The 16018-nt window shown below is 37.7% G+C and overlaps 1 protein-coding gene across 8 annotated transcripts in view; it reads left to right on the forward strand.

The window, feature by feature from the left end:
- Nucleotides 1-5872: 5872 nt before the first annotated feature.
- The window catches only part of LOC127433500 (spermatid perinuclear RNA-binding protein-like), a 169733-nt gene continuing 159587 nt past the window's right edge, over nucleotides 5873-16018 (forward strand). For 3 of the 8 annotated variants that reach the window (XM_051685452.1, XM_051685458.1, XM_051685459.1), the window contains exon 1: nucleotides 7685-7833. The gene's annotated coding sequence lies outside the window, so the exon portion shown is untranslated. Of the gene's footprint in view, nucleotides 5964-7683; nucleotides 7834-16018 lie in introns of those variants that run through there. The other 5 variants (XM_051685453.1, XM_051685455.1, XM_051685457.1 and 2 more) reach the window with 5 other exon arrangements.

Genomic DNA, 16018 nt, shown 5'->3' on the forward strand with positions numbered 1-16018 from the left:
ATTTAAAAGTTGTTGGGGGTTATAGTTATGTTTTAAGGTCCGTTTAATGTTACTTATGTCATTTTATGTTATGTTATTTTTTTAGTTACCCTGGGTGAGAGTAGTGTTGCTTTAAGTTAAAAGTGATAATGTTAGTGGTTTTAAAGTATGAAACTTATTGAATTTCTGAATCAAATGAGTTGTAAGTTATTTTATTGTTTCTAAACGCTCCAAGCTCCCTAGGTTGTGGACACCTGCTGAAAAATAATGTCACTTGGCCAGATGATATACATTCTGATGCACTGGTTTGAAATTATTGATTTATAAAGATTTCCAAAGCATCAAGAAGCTAGTTTTGAGAGGGATCATCACTTGTTTAGGTTAACCGGAGCATGGATGAGATATCAATCTGATCTTTGTTGGCTATCTAGAGCAGGAAAGCAATGACTCAAAGCGGCTAGTAGAAATTTCTATTCAGTCAATTCCCACTGTGTACTACTTTTAATGCATGCGCCAGAAGTGCGCATAGTTTTATGTCAGCCGAAGTTCAGTTGAGGTGTAGGCTAAAAGTGTGCCCGGTTCCGGCGCCCCTGACCCACACAGGAACAAATGCACCAAATAAACTACTAAACAAGGCCCCACTCTCCAGTTTTCTCTTTCCACTGGCCTTGCTGCCCTATGAGTCAGAGATTCATCAATCATTCTGAGACAAAAGAGTGTCCATTTACGTACTGCAGACAGCTGACACCATGTATCAGACCTGTTGAAAGGAACTACTATTAACACTGGTCATCTGCTGGAAATTAAAAACAGAGACTGACGAGGGCATCAGACTTGTGTTGTTTTCTCACACACGCAGTCTTGTCTGTGCCACCCGACGGACCTTAGTTCCCCCTTGCCACCTCATCTCCATCCCGATGCCACCTGCTGGGATCGTCTGCATCTCTCTGCTGCTGGTGCCTGCTGCTCATGCCACGCTGGCAGTGGCACTACCATCTGGTGAATGTCAGCATGATTTCTGCCGCCCTGGCTCTGGGTAAGTGGCCAGGTGGTGCCCATGCCACTCCTCCCCCAATACCCTTCTTTCTGATTGCAGCGGTGCAAATATGGAAAAGGATTTGTCATAAAAGTCACCTTAATGTTGTTTATACTTCTGTTAACTATAACTAAAGTTGGTTAAGTAAGCTTTAATGCCAAGTTGTAAAAGTCATAATTGTCAAATGATGAATGACGAATGAATCCTAAATAGTCTCTCCAACAGTTCTCTGTCAAGTAGGTCTATAGAATACGCAAATCTGTGTAAACACAATTCATGGCATATTTACCACATCGGATATGGTTTTGTGATGCATATATACTGTAGTATTAAAATAGTTTAACTATTTTGTGTGGAGAACCTTTTTTTTATTGTATGTTTATGTAAAATTGTAAACATAATTGTACATAACCATAATTGTTGTTATGCCTAAGTTATGATTTGTTGTCCAGGTGGACCCAATCCTGAGCCCGGATCTGGCTGTTGTTCTATAATTGCTGAACTCTGCACCAATAGCCTGATGAAATCCAGGTGAGAGCTGGTCTTACATGGGGTTATAACTGGTCCAAGATGGTCATTTGTAGTTATTAGCTGGTCCAATCTGTACAGTTGGTTAGCTGGACTACCATATGATGAACCTGGTTTGGACCTTGTAGTCAATTTTGGACAAGCTGGTTAGGGATGTTTGACCACCTTGAACTAGCATGCTAGCATGCTCCAAAGCCAGCTTGATGAAATTAAGCAAATCTTTTTTTTTTTCCAGCAGGGTACAGTTTTGACAGTGAAGTTTCTAATTTTTAAAGAACATCTGATTTGTATGTCAATGAAGCCAACTAATTTGAGGAAATAATGTTTTAATGGTCTTCTGCTCAGGTAGAGAAGTTATTGCCTCATGTATATTTTGGTTTGTTTCCTCTTAGGCATTTCTTCTTTCAGCTTGTTCAGCCCAACCCTGGCCTCAGCTTTGAAATGGCCACCTGTCATTTAGGTCAGGATACACCAAGTGGCCTGCAACCCAGCTGTCCCTCCTGTCCTCTCTCGTTCCCTCTCTCTCTCTTTCTCTCTCTCTCTGAAGGTCTAACAACACCGTTACGTCCAGGCTGTGTGGGACCGATCATCTGGAATGGCATTGACACAACTGAGAAGTGGTGAGGTTGGCGGGATCTTCAACTGAACTGAAGATGACTCTTAAGTGAAAACCATCTAAGTGGTTTTACCTGAATTGATGTCAGCAGATGGGCAGGAATTACAGTAGCTTGAAGCTTTCTAAACCTAACCTCCTTAAAAAAGATGGATAAACGCTAACTCCTGAGGGCAGTGCTGAATGTCAGGCTTGTTGCGATATGATTCAGGAGGGAAGCTGACATATTGAGAGAGAGAGAGAGAGAGAGAGAGAGAGATGTTGGGGAAGTGGGGAGACAGGGAGGGATGGAGAGTGCTGACCATCTGTGCTGCTTTTGTCCTGCGGTGTTGCAGTTATGGATGAGAGGGTGACTGTGTGTTCTGGGTTTGGCAGGTCAGGATAGAGGTCCCGTGGGGACAGACAACCCGATTGTCAGGCTGGAGTGTCCAGTCATGGAGGTGTGGTGGAGAAAGCACATACTGTTAATACAGCATTTACCCAAACCACTTACATTCACCTAAACCCATTCCATAATATCAGGTCAACTGGTTCAGAGACATTGGCTCAACCAATGGTGTGATTTTTGGACGGGACTATCAGACCAATGGCAGACTGGGGGAGTGTTCTGGAAACCTAAAACTTTGGGAAACATGAAAACAATCATAAGTTGTGCTTGCTTTGGCAAGGCATTATTATTACTATTGCTCTGACCTTCGATTATGGATTTAAAAAAATCCTTAACCCTATTCGTCGTCTTCTGCCAAAATGTTGGCATGTAACTCCTCCTGCACTATGTATCATACAGGGAGCAGAGGGCTCCTTTCTACATGGGAGCAGCCTCTTTTCACTTGCAGTAAGTTTAGTTTATTGACACACTAGCAACCACCCTCAACAGCCATGAAACTACCTTGCAATGCTATAACAATCACCCTGAACACCTTATCTCTACTCTTGAATATCGTAGAGGCATGGGGGTAGGCTCTTTCATTTTCTACCTATCTAGATATTTTTTTATTCCGTTTAGCGATGCAAGTGGTGCAGAAATTACACACTTCAGTTTTAAACATTGAAAAAGAAATTCGTTTTTGAAATTGCACAAATGTGAATGGTGCTTGTCTGTGCGAAGCTTGCAGCCACAATGCTAGACAACTCTGGGGTGTTGTAGGTGGTTGCAGGGCATTTCTATGTGGTTGCCAACTAAGGGGTTCTATGGGGCTGCACAATGTTAGGTGAGTCTAGGGTTTAGTGGATGGTTTCTTAGGCATTTCTATGCAGCTACTAAGGCGTTCTGAGTGGTTGTTAGTGCATTGCTGTGCATTTTCTAGGGTGTTCTGGGAAGTTGCTAGCATGTTTGCAGTGGTTGCTAGGATGTTGCTAACTGGCCACAGAAAAATAGCCCTCCTTGAGCCATTTCTGTTTTTGTTTTTTTGTTTTTGGCCACTAGAAATGGCTTAGGTCCCTCCTTCATTGCCAGATTATGGGATTTTTTCTCCTGTTTTCTCATCTGCCAGGAAAATTATTAGTCTGATTATTTTGAAATTAACAAAATGACTCTCCTTAACAAGCTGCACAATTTGAGGTATCATTCATGTCTGTTGCACATGATGGTGTGGTGTGGGACAAGTTAGTACTTGAGTTAGGGTTTTGTTCAAAGCCCTAACTCAAGTATGAGCAACAGTAATCTAATGATTTCATGCTATATGTGTCATAGCAGGGCATGAAGACTGAAACAGCATTTAAAATGTTGAAAATGCTAATAAAAATTAGGGCAAGAATGGCAGGAAAAATGTCAAGCATTGTGTAGCAGAACTGATATACATTTGCTTTATTATTCCAAGTGGCTTACAACAGTAACAGTTCAGTTAGGTTATCATGACCAATATTCAACCACTAAGATACCAGCACCCATTGGCTGCCGGTGACAACATCCTTGTTGGTCATGGAACAACATTCCTATCGACCAATCAGATTTTAGGGTTAGGGTTACACTTAGGGCTGGGTTTGGGGCAAGTACAACATTTTTATCAACCTATTTATTTCCTGATTTTAGGTGTAGTTCAAGGTTAGATTATGGAGGGTTAGGATTATTTTTAACTGTCAGGGTCGTTGTTCCAAGACCAACACCAGATGTTGATACAGTAGCATATCTTACTTGGTAAAATTCCAGTCTCCATTGGCATAGTGTTGCATAACTTATACCCTAATCCCCAACCCCTTACCCCAGTACTTACCTTACCTCTTTCCCTATATCTAAAATCTGATTGCTTTAAAGGAATGTTGTTCCAGGACCAACAAGGATATTAATGTCCTGCTAGGCACAGCACATTATTCAACATTTATTTTTATTCTGTTATTTTGTAGAAGCATACATTTATTAACTGTATTCAAAGAAAAATCATAACAATCTAATCTTTTGTATCTATCTTTTGCCCCCAGTACTTTGTGAACCTGTGAATCAGCCCAGAATCATTTTTAGGGTTGCAGAGGGAGGAGCTTGTGTAATCAAATTATAATATTACAGTTTGAAGTTGGCTAATTTATGCATTTATGTAAAGACATGCATGCTTATTAGATTATTTCATCTCTTATATAAATAACATTTGCATAGGAGACGTTTAATGAATAGACAACTTGGGACATTATTTGACTCTAGTGGGGAGAGTGTCTGTTTAATAGAGAATTATTTAATGTTTCATTTTATTTAGTGAGATACAATTGTGTATGATACATAGAGAAATGTTTGACCTTGTACAGTATGCTCTTTAGTTCTGGTGCATAAGAGACATACAGTATGGTGTCACACAAACACATCCTTTGAAAGAGCAAGAATTCAAGCACTGTATTCTTTAAAGCTCTCTGTGGATGTTTATGTGTGTGTGGCATGCTGTTCTACAAGAGAGACCGGCCTTATGTGTTCCACCTTGTTTTGAAACAGCCTGATTGTGAAAGACTGCCTTCACCAGAATATTCTAAATCATCTTGGTCTTCCATGCTAGATTATTCATAGAACTGATTTGTTCTCGGTGCACACACACCTATTTTCATACACTTACCAGTAGATCCTTGATTGGATTATGCAGCTATACTCTGCATACCACACATTCATGCGCTTGTTTGGGAGCCGATTCATGAACATTGAAGTCACCGAGTGTCTCGTCAATCATGCTCACCTTACTGGATTATTATACAGCTATTTGACAACATGTGGTTTATGGCCAGCAGCACAACTAAATGCAGGAGAGCAAATCTGAGACCTCACCCCCATGTTCAAGGCTGAGCAGACTGCGAGACATAAATGCTACTGCAGATGAAAATGTATTATCAATAAAGGACAAATCAATAAAGATATATCTATCTATCTATCTATCTATCTATCAAGGATGTAACCACATATTCAGGATTGGGGGGTGTTAATAATTTAATAATCAACCATGGAAAACCCCCATATCTGTAGACCACTGGGTGGGGGGACATGTCCCCCTCAATGCCTATGGTGGTTATGGCCCTGCTATCTAGCTATATATCTATCTACCTGTCCATCCATCCATCCATCTATCCATCTACTTAAGCCAAGGTAAACTCAGCCTGAACGAGTCATTAAGTCGAAAGGTAACACTGTAACAAACATAGTTTGATGTTCCACCCAGCTGTATCAGTTGTTGCAGAGCAGCAGTCCTCCAATTACAGTTCGCGCATATCATGACGTGAACGCGCCCGTGGTCCAAATACTTGAAGCAGTTGAAAAAGCAGCTAGAGACAGCCGGAGAAAGAAACACTTGACTGGAGGTATCGCTGCAGCGGGGGAATACGGCAAACGAGTCTACGGTAATTTATCTCCTTTAGGACTCTTTATGCTCCGATCGGGCTTGAACGCGATGCGCGAGGAGGTTAAATGTGTGATGTGCTGTTGCGATGAGTGTTTAATCTCCTCAAGTAGGACATCATCTGTAACTATACGCTTGTGGTGCCGCTGTTATTAGGTAATGTACAGTATCTGCTGGGCCGAGCAGATCTATCAGCTACTATTGATAGTTTACCTAGCCATGCAATCGCGCATATTATTTGATGCTTTGTCAAGAAATGCATTGCAATGCAATCGTGCACGATAATTTTGTATCGGCTTTCAAAGCGAACTGAATTTCGTTTACTCGCGTGTATTTAACTTCACCCCGCTGTTTTTGATGTTGCATTTGGGAACACTGAGGTTGTGCTGATGCATCTGCTGTAGTTGAATAATTTATTAGACTGTAGTTGGGGGCTGAATGAGAGAGAAAAACACTAGGCTGTAGCCTAATGTGAGTGTATTTTCATTGAAGCGAAGGAATTAAATGCTTACCAACACAAACTTTTCGGTGTTGATTTGTGTGATTATGTTGTGATATGCCACAAACATGACATTAAGTATGTGAAGTGGCGCTGTTTGTTTGCATTGAACAGTGAAGGTTTGTTCAGATAATGCAACCCATCAAATTGATGTTTCATGAATTTCCAGAGCAACTGTATATGGGTCGTTATACAAAATGGGTACAGTAAAAATAACAAGCTGGTGCCAACTTTCTGTTAATATAATTTTTTCTAAACATTATATATATATATATATATATATATATATATATATATATATATATATATATTATTATTATTATTATTATTATTATTATTATTATTTTTTACAATTCTTCCGGGTGTCTTAGCAAATATGCATTTAAGTAATACTAAATATATGAAACAAGCATCTAGCATTTTGTCTTTATTTTATTAGCTTAAATATCATTGGCATATCGGATAGCCTAATTAAAAATATCTGTCTGTCTATCATATATCTATCATTAAAAATAGACTCTCATTTTACCTGTGCTCTATAATACTACTTAAATGATTGCACTCCATTGTTTTCTTTCAGTGTATGTACTTTTCAAAAAAGTATGTCATAATTACATTATCATCCATTCAAGAAGTGAACTCTTTAAGGACAAGTTAAAGTCTCTTTTATTTATCACTTTATCTTATGTTGTTAGGTTTGTCAGTAGGGGGCGATCTTAAAATATCAACCCTGTTACCATGATTTAAACAGTTGATATACTCCATAAAAAAAGTGTATATTTGTATAAATATCTGCATTAAACACTCTAAATCTAAGGAGTAGGTAGTTTCATAACCTTGAACGCATTGTAATGTCAAATTAAACCATAAACTGTCAACCCTGTTATTTCTCTAAAGGCATTAAATCCCGACTAATACAGTGGCCTATAAAATGCATTACTTTGGCTTGAGATGTCACAGTGCAATTTATTAACACTTTAACACATTTATCTGATTAAATGGTGAAAAGCTTAAAAAGTGTACTTCAAAACACCTCATCAAACTGCAGTAGTCATCTGTTTCATAAAATAACCTGACAGGCAGTCAGATACACACCTTAATTGAAGGTTTAGATAGGTTTAGATAAATAGATTTCATGACAAAAATGTACAGAGGTGATAATGATAGCCTCATCTTGTGGTTGGAGAAACAGTCTGATGTCTTCGTCGTGAATAATAAATTGAGTTCCTCATTCATTCATTTCTGTGCGCGTGAGAGAGGCAGCAGCAGAAGCAGTGTGAGACTGTCTTGCTGACACCCCAACATTAGTGTGAACCTCCGCTCAGACGCATTCAAGATACATTTGGATTATCAGACTTTTCTTCCATTACCAGTAAGTAACGCTTTTCAATCTTTCAGCGCTTGCGTTTGCGTCTTTTTCCCTATGAACCCGGTAGATTCGTGCATTTACGAGTTTGAGACTCATTTGCCTGCGAAAAGTTGCATTTAACCGCTCGAGACTTTCTCTTTCTCGCAAGTATACAAGTAATCACCACCTTGTTTAGACTTGTTTGCACTGACATGTTGTATGTGCTGTAGTAGGCTACAAGTTTCAGTGTCCATTGCTGATCTAGAGGAAGTGTGATATTTTAAGAGTTGGAAGTTTACTGCCGGTTGATCTTGTTCATCTAGAAAGTGAAACGCGTACTTCTGTGTTATTTGTTTCCGTTTCATTTAGTTGAAGTGTTAATGTAATGTGTATATGTAAGCCACAGACAGTGCTATGGGTTTGTTTTGTTATCGTTTTCTTACAGACACAGATATGTAAAGTCGGTTAAGTAAGGGTTGGTGGTCATCTCGCAGCAGGTGTTTGCAGTCAGTGCAGAGACCTCCGCAGTTCACACCGCAAGTCAGCGACGCGACAAACTACTGTAGCACGTCGCCTCCATTATTAAAAAAAAAGAAAAAAAAAAAAAGCTGTCTCCACTGTTGTGACGTAGGCTATATATATATATATATGTGTGTGTGTGTGTTGCCAAAAACAGCATTGCCGCAATACACTGCAACGCGTCTTTCAGGCTTGCGAAAGGAATCTTGACGTCAGCACCCATGCAACAAATTAACGACTTTATTTATGATCGTTGACGCGACCATTAGAATGTTCTCATTAATAAACCTGATATTTTGTGATATCCATTACGCTGGCTTCTTTTGGATCAGATTTTTCTTGCGGTATCATACTGTATTTCGCGTGTGGACCATCATCCACTATGTGTGGTTGAAATTCTCTCTTAAAGGAATATTTCGGGTTCAATATAAATTAAGCTCAATCAACAGCATTTGTGGCATAGTATTGCTTAGCACAAAAATTAATTTTGAAAAGCAAAAGTCTGGGTTACAGTGAGGCACTTACAATGGAAGTGAATGGGGCCAATCAGTAAACGTTTAAATACTCACTGTTTCAAAAGTATAGCCACAAGACATAAACAATATGTGTGTTAACATGATTTTAGTGTGATAAAATCACTTACTAACCTTTTCTGTGTAAGCTGGAGCCAATTTTACCACTTTGTTGCCATGACGATGTAATGTCAACAAACCCTAAAACGACTGTAAAAATTACAATTTAACAACTTTACAGCTCAAATAATACATGAGTTTTACTAGAAGAATTATTGTAAGTGCTTTTATACGATTATAAGCTTCACATTTCTGCCTTTAAACTCTCAAAATTGGCCCCATTCATTTCCATTTGAAGTGCCACAGTGTAACATTGATTTTGCTTTTTTTTTTATTTATTTTTTTTTTTATTTTAAAGAAAAGGAGGGACGAGTCGAAATTATTTTTTGATTTTAATTATATTTCAGAATGAACCAGTGACGAGCTGATCTGTGTGCACGTGCGGGGGCGGCTGGGCTCATGGGCACGTGTTTATAGCGCAGTTCACCTGCATTGTAAAGTACTGCCGGTTCAAGCATTCGCACAATTCCAAACATTAGTAACCGCTATAGAGTTATTATACAAATCTACAAAAGCGGAAGAGTAAAGGAGAGTTTGACAGCGGTTTACAAGAAGCGAAACTCATAACTGTCAAGCAAACATTGCATTTTCCGTTTCATAATAAAAGCACCTGGTGAAGGTGAAATAAACACGACTGAATACAGTGTCAAAATATATATATAAAAAAATCTTATAATAATTAATTACATTGAATTAAAATAATAATAATTCAGTATTATATTATAATAATAAACTTGACTGGGTTCCACAGTAATAATTTAGTACTATGCAATATTCATCTGGTTTCCAAAAAATAAGTGAAGTAGTTTTTGCACACCTTGTTCATTCACAAAGAAAAATGTTTTAGTAAAAATATATGAAGGTAAATAAGATTCCATATATGATTGTATGTTAAATATAAGTAGAAATGTGCAATTCAATGAAAATTATTATATTTTACTCTCCCTTTTGTTAATTTAGTGAAAAACATGCCTTCATCATTTTTAAATAGATTTTTATTTAATACCGTTGATATATTAATTCTACATGACTAAAATGGCTGTTTAGATGAAATGATAGTTCCTCTGATTTAAAAAAAACAACAACAGCACTTTTATGCTATTTCAGAGCAAAAACATAATTATCAAGATATATATAGAATATCGTCAATTTGCTGAAAAATATCGAGATATAAATTCTAAAGCCATATCGCCCACTTGTATTGAACCGGAATATTCCTTTAAGGGCCGGACGCCTTTGACTGTTGCACCGTGACCAGCTGTTTATATTTTTATGTATGAAAAACCTTATTTGAAAGTTTTTCCTACAAAATGTGAAAATTTCAGTGAATTAGAAAATTCAGATTTCCAGGCCTTAAAACCCCATGAAAAAAAAAACTATTAATGTTTTAAATTACAAATATCTATAAATATAATTTTAAATTTTAGTTGAAATCTCAAAAATCAACAGATGTTTCTTTAATAGATCTAAATTTTTCTAGCTATGCTAAGCTCTTTAATATTTCACTGGCTAGAAATTGACTCTTTTTGAGGGCAGTCCCTATTAAAAGGATTTCTAAAAATACATATTCCAGTAGTTTTCATGAAAATGTATTGGTAAAAATATCTTGACTGCTGTAAAACCATAATAAATTAAGATGGGATCTCATTTAAACAGTATAAGAGGATTTTTGACCTGTTTTCGGATTTCTGTCATTTTATTAAATTTTTTGATACCAGTGGTGGCAAAAAAAAGTTACCTTACACTGTAAAAAATGAAATTACATTTGATCAATTTTATAGGGGTTTTTGAGTCGCACATACTACGAAATGTGAAAATGTGAAACACGTCAGACCAACAATATTCCCCCAGACGTTTTCCCAACTAGTCTAACAGAGTTCCCAGCATGCACTGCAACATGAATAAATTATGCAGTTAGTGTTATCCACCTTATTTTGCAATGTGGAAGTAAGCAGCGGCTGCATTTCCATCGAATGTGTAAAGGTTCTGCTGTTATTAACTGCAATGTTAATAAATAGAAGGATAATAATACCAGAATTTATTGATTTAAGTTTATAATCTATCACACAACCACAGGATGTACAGCAGAATGATGGCCTAATGTCAGATAATTTTCTAACTTCAGCATTTATAGTAAAAGAGTAAGTAAATCATTCACTTGCTGCTGTGTGTTGTATTGAAGAGACGGTAATAAAATCTGCTTCTTTCTTTACCGAGATCGTGACAATGCAGTGTTTCTTGTCTCCATGTAAACCTCCATTTATATGTACCTGCATAACCTCCAATGATGCCTTTATTTGTTTATTTTCAAAGGCGATGTTTCATAAGCCATGCTGAATGCCTGATCTGCGTGTCTGTTTACTATACACTGCTAAGAATGAGAGAATGCTCTATGACAAGAGCGGAGAGTAAAATGCGTTCATTAATTTGCCAAGATGAAACAAGATGCAGTTTTGGTGCAAAGAAAGTTAAAGCAGCATTTACCCCGGTTTTCTGCTCTCTGCTGGTTGTGTAAAGTTTGTGGAGGCGTGTCAGATGGCGTGGAGGACTGTCCTGTCAGCGCCTGATCTCTCATTCGTTCTGCCTATGCAACAGTGTGATACAACGATGGCAAAATGCGATATACAGTAAAACTATATGTGTTCAAAACCAATGAGTTTATGAAAATCATAATTAATGATAATAATATGACACCACATAAAGCAGCATAATATAGTATTTTTGTATCGCTAAAATAGTTATAAGTGGCTTATACCGGAAGTGGTCCACATTCAGGGTTGATAATGGCGGCACCCTAGTTTCGCTGAAAAATAAGGTGGATAGGCTTATTTTTTTGCTGACATTATGCTGTTATTGTTGTTTTTTGTTGCCACTGTTAGTAAATTGTTGTGTGGTGATGTTAAGAGCTCATCTTTTAACTTAATGAGTTTGTTGATTGAGGTTTGTGTGTTAAGGGTTGAGGTCTATTGTGTGTCTATGTCTAGCAATTTACATACTGTCTTGCCTTGCAAGACATACCTTTTTTAGAGACAAAGATTGCATTGAAGGTCTTGTAAAAGTAATTTAAAACCATATATAAGATTGAAAGGGTGACAAAATGAAAGTTCTCGTTTTGCGAATTGATAGTTGGCTGAACAAGAAATTAGTAGTTCTCTCAACAAGAATTTTTGCATTTACTGAACAAACAAATTGACTAAACAAAGAAATGCAACTGGACATTAAGACCGTTGTTGAGAGAACTCAAAATCGTACTGCATCATGTTGCCAGGATTTTTTTAATTTGCTCAACAATTCCTTTTTTACAGTGTAGTTTTTTTTACTTTGCTCAACAATTCCTTTTTTACAGTGTAGTTTTAATTTAGAAATACTTACTGTAGTAACTATGGTGTTTTTGGAACTATGGTTTCAATGGCAAATTTTTGTAAGTGTGCACATAAACAGTTCAGTTTTTGTTTCCTGCTAAAGTTAACTAGTTACTTAAAAAGTAAAATGCAGTGAGGTTGTGTTTTGTGCATATTCATGTTTGTGGGATATCTATGTGATCCTGAATTTCCACTTTCCTTTGACAAGAACAAAGAGTGTAACTGTGAAGCCTGTTTCCTCATGCGATTGGTTCACGCGTTGCTTCCGTCTCTCACACACACTCTCCCCTCTCTCAGCAACACAAACACTGCTGTGAGCCCAGCATCTGAAATGCTTTGGAAATTGCTTGGCACTTTGGCTGAAAATAGCTTGTGGCTATCACATATTGCCTCAGGTTGAAATGCGAAAGATTGCACTTGTTTGTAAGGACCGAAATTCCCTTGAGAGAGAGACAAGTTGAAACGTCTTTATTTTTCATTTCTGTGTGAGTCCGAGCTGTCGCTGCTTGTGCGAAAACAAAATTTTGAAAACCCAGATGTAAACTGGTATTCATTGGAGTGAGGGTTGGTTGCAAATTGTCTATATTGTAAATATTGGGGGTGGGTTAAGTTGTTCTTTCAAACTGATCTGGAATTTGTATGTTAAAGGATTGTTCACCCAAAACTGAAAATACAAAAGCAGTCTGAATGATTCCTTCATGAATCGGACATCTCTACTTTTTACATTAACTTTAACATGAACACACCAAGGAGATCTATAGCGTGGATGTCAAGATTTTCAGTGTATAAACACTTAAATTTTGGACTGTTTTACACAATGCCAATGTATGACTTCAGGACACTTGAATGTAGCCTAACGCACAAGTTATCTCTACTTTTGTTGAACTTTTTTGCTGCTTTTGCATCTATTTTAAAGCGTGAAAGCTCCAGTCTCTGTTCATAGTGATTGCATGGACAAGAGCGACCAGTACATTCCTCAAAATGTCTCCCTTTGTGTTCCATGAAAGAAAGTCATAAACTTTCATAGGTCACATATTTGTGTCTTGTCTGTATGTCTTTGTTTTACCTAACCTTCATCTCTTCTTTCTGTCCCATAGAGGTCCCAGAAGGGCTGAATTTGACTCCCATGGTCTATTGCTAGAGTTTAGAGCTCGAATAATTTTTGTGCAGGTGTATCCTGAGGGCAGAGGGTGTTAATGGTGGCAGATGTTGTCAGCTTTTCAGTATGGTTTGATTTCTGTATTGTTAGATCTCACTTGCTGTCTGTGTGAATTTGTGAGACAAAATAAGCCTGTTAATTATCTCTCAGACAAGTGCAAGAGATCGGTCTCTTTAATTTTCCTTCAGATTTAGTCTTGGATTAATTCTAATGTGTGCAGACAGGCATTTATTTATTTCAATTTATCTTATTTGATATGGTTAAAAAATGTCCAGTATTTTACCAAGTCTTCACTTTACTTACCAAAAATTGTACTGAGCATTTCTTAAAGAAAGTTCACCCAAAGATAAGAATTCTGTCATCATTTACTTACCCTCACATTGTTCCAAACTAATGACTTTCTTCTATAGGAACACAAAAGTAAGGTGATGTTGTGTCGCATCGTGCCTCAACGGCTTGAGGCTGTCTACATTGGACGCATCAAAACGAAGGTTTAAACCATTTACTTGTCTTGTTGGCAGGAGTGTGTAGCACAAAATGCCCGTTTACTGTCAACGCAGAGTGTAGAAAGTATCATTGATTATAATGGGAGCGATTTGCTTTTGTCGCGTCACGGCGTGCCATGGTTTAGAACATTCGTTTCGATGCGTCCAATGTATACAGCCTCAAGCCGTTGCTATGTGTCTGGTGTAGACAGGGTATAAGACAAAAGTGAATGGGACATATGATGTTTTGCTCCAGATATGACAAAAAGTAATGTGCTAGAAGTCTTCTAAAGCCATATGAGGAACAGATTGAAATTTGTTTTTCTATTTCCTAAAAATATACCTTCTGTTGCAGCTCTCGAATCACATTCACGGAAATGCATATTTGCTTTGTTTTTGGTTACCAGTGCACAACTCATATTGGCAGCTGAAATGGTACTTTTTGTCATTTTTTGGAGGTCGAAATTGTCTGTCCCCATTAGGGTTGGGAACCAAGAACCGTTTCTTGTTCAGAACCAAGTCCATTTAAAAAATAAAAATAAATACAGGAACCAAATAATATTCATGACTTTCAGTTCTGTTAATTGAACATGCATCATTCAACCGATGTGGTTGAACAACATATTCAAATACTGACAGTGTTTCCTGCGTAGCACAAAACACAGCATGATTAGTGTAGTCAAGTTCCTGAACAAATTATTCTTGTGAGTTGGTTCTTTTGAATCTGCACTGCAAAATATACAGGGCCACCTCCCGAATGAATGACTCTTATCAGCAGCATCTCTTTAGTGAATCAAAAATGTACTGAACCGCAAGTCCTTCATCTGTCATGTCCAACTCGAAATGAACCAAGAATCATTACTGTGTTATGTGTACTAAAGGCTCGTGAGACTTAAATCAATTAATTCCTGGGGGGTATTCCAGAAAGCAGGTTAAGCGACTTACCCGGGTAAATTTACTCGGAGTAAGTGGATAACCTCAACTTTCAGGAGGTAACTTTTAGGGTATGTTAGTAGCCATAGCAACTTACTCTCTGAACATAACCTGCTCCGGAGCAGACATCTTATTTCAGGTAGATGTCAGTAAGTTTCAGAGGTTGTCAGCGCATGCGTGCCCTTTTGATAGCGACACAGTGGGCGTGGAAACTTTACTTACACGATTATACTTTAAAAGCATTATTATGGTAAAATGCAATCTTTACTTTACCTCACAAATCTTCTTCTCCCTGGCATTTCCAGTCTCACACACCGCAGATTTGCATTAAAAAGTGACCAAATTGTGTACTTTGTGTTTTTGTTTTTAATGAGAAGATTTTAATACTGTAATATTTATTTATTTATATTATTTTCTCCCCAATTTGGAATGCCCAATTCCCCAATGCGCCGTGGATGCTTCACGCCATCCACCGCGGCATCCACACACAACTCATCACACACCCCACCGAGAGTGAACCACATTATAGCGACCACGAGGAGGTTACCCCATGTGACCCTACCCTCCCTAGCAACTGGGCCAATTTGGTTGCTTAGGAGACCTGGCTGGAGTCACTCAGCATGCCCTGGGATTCGAACTCGCGACTCCAGGGGTGGTAGTCAGTGTCTTTATTCGTTGAACTACCCAGGCCCCCCAATACTGTAATATTTTTTTACGTAGAACACATTGGAAAGGCCTCCACACTCTTCACTGTAAAGAAAGGGCTTTATGTATTTATATTTATATTTTCTAATAAATAGTTGTATTTCATGTTATTCATTTAATGAACATATCTATAAATAAAATTATTATAGCACCTACATTCTTTTTACAGTTCTTTCAGTCAATGAATATTCATGTTACATATAACATTACATTGCATAGTATCAGTATGAAGGTAATGGCTGCCATTTCAAAGCTTAAGCAATTAATCACTATGTGATCATTTCACAGACCACAGATATAGCATAGAGGTTAGAGATTTGATTCCATATCACTTTAATTCATGTACTGAACATATAACTGCACACGTTTCCAGACTTGTTCATTCTCTTTATTATCAGATAATATAAATGAGAC

This window comes from Myxocyprinus asiaticus, chromosome 43 (genome assembly GCF_019703515.2).
Source record: "Myxocyprinus asiaticus isolate MX2 ecotype Aquarium Trade chromosome 43, UBuf_Myxa_2, whole genome shotgun sequence".
Classification (NCBI taxonomy): Eukaryota; Metazoa; Chordata; class Actinopteri; order Cypriniformes; family Catostomidae; genus Myxocyprinus; species Myxocyprinus asiaticus.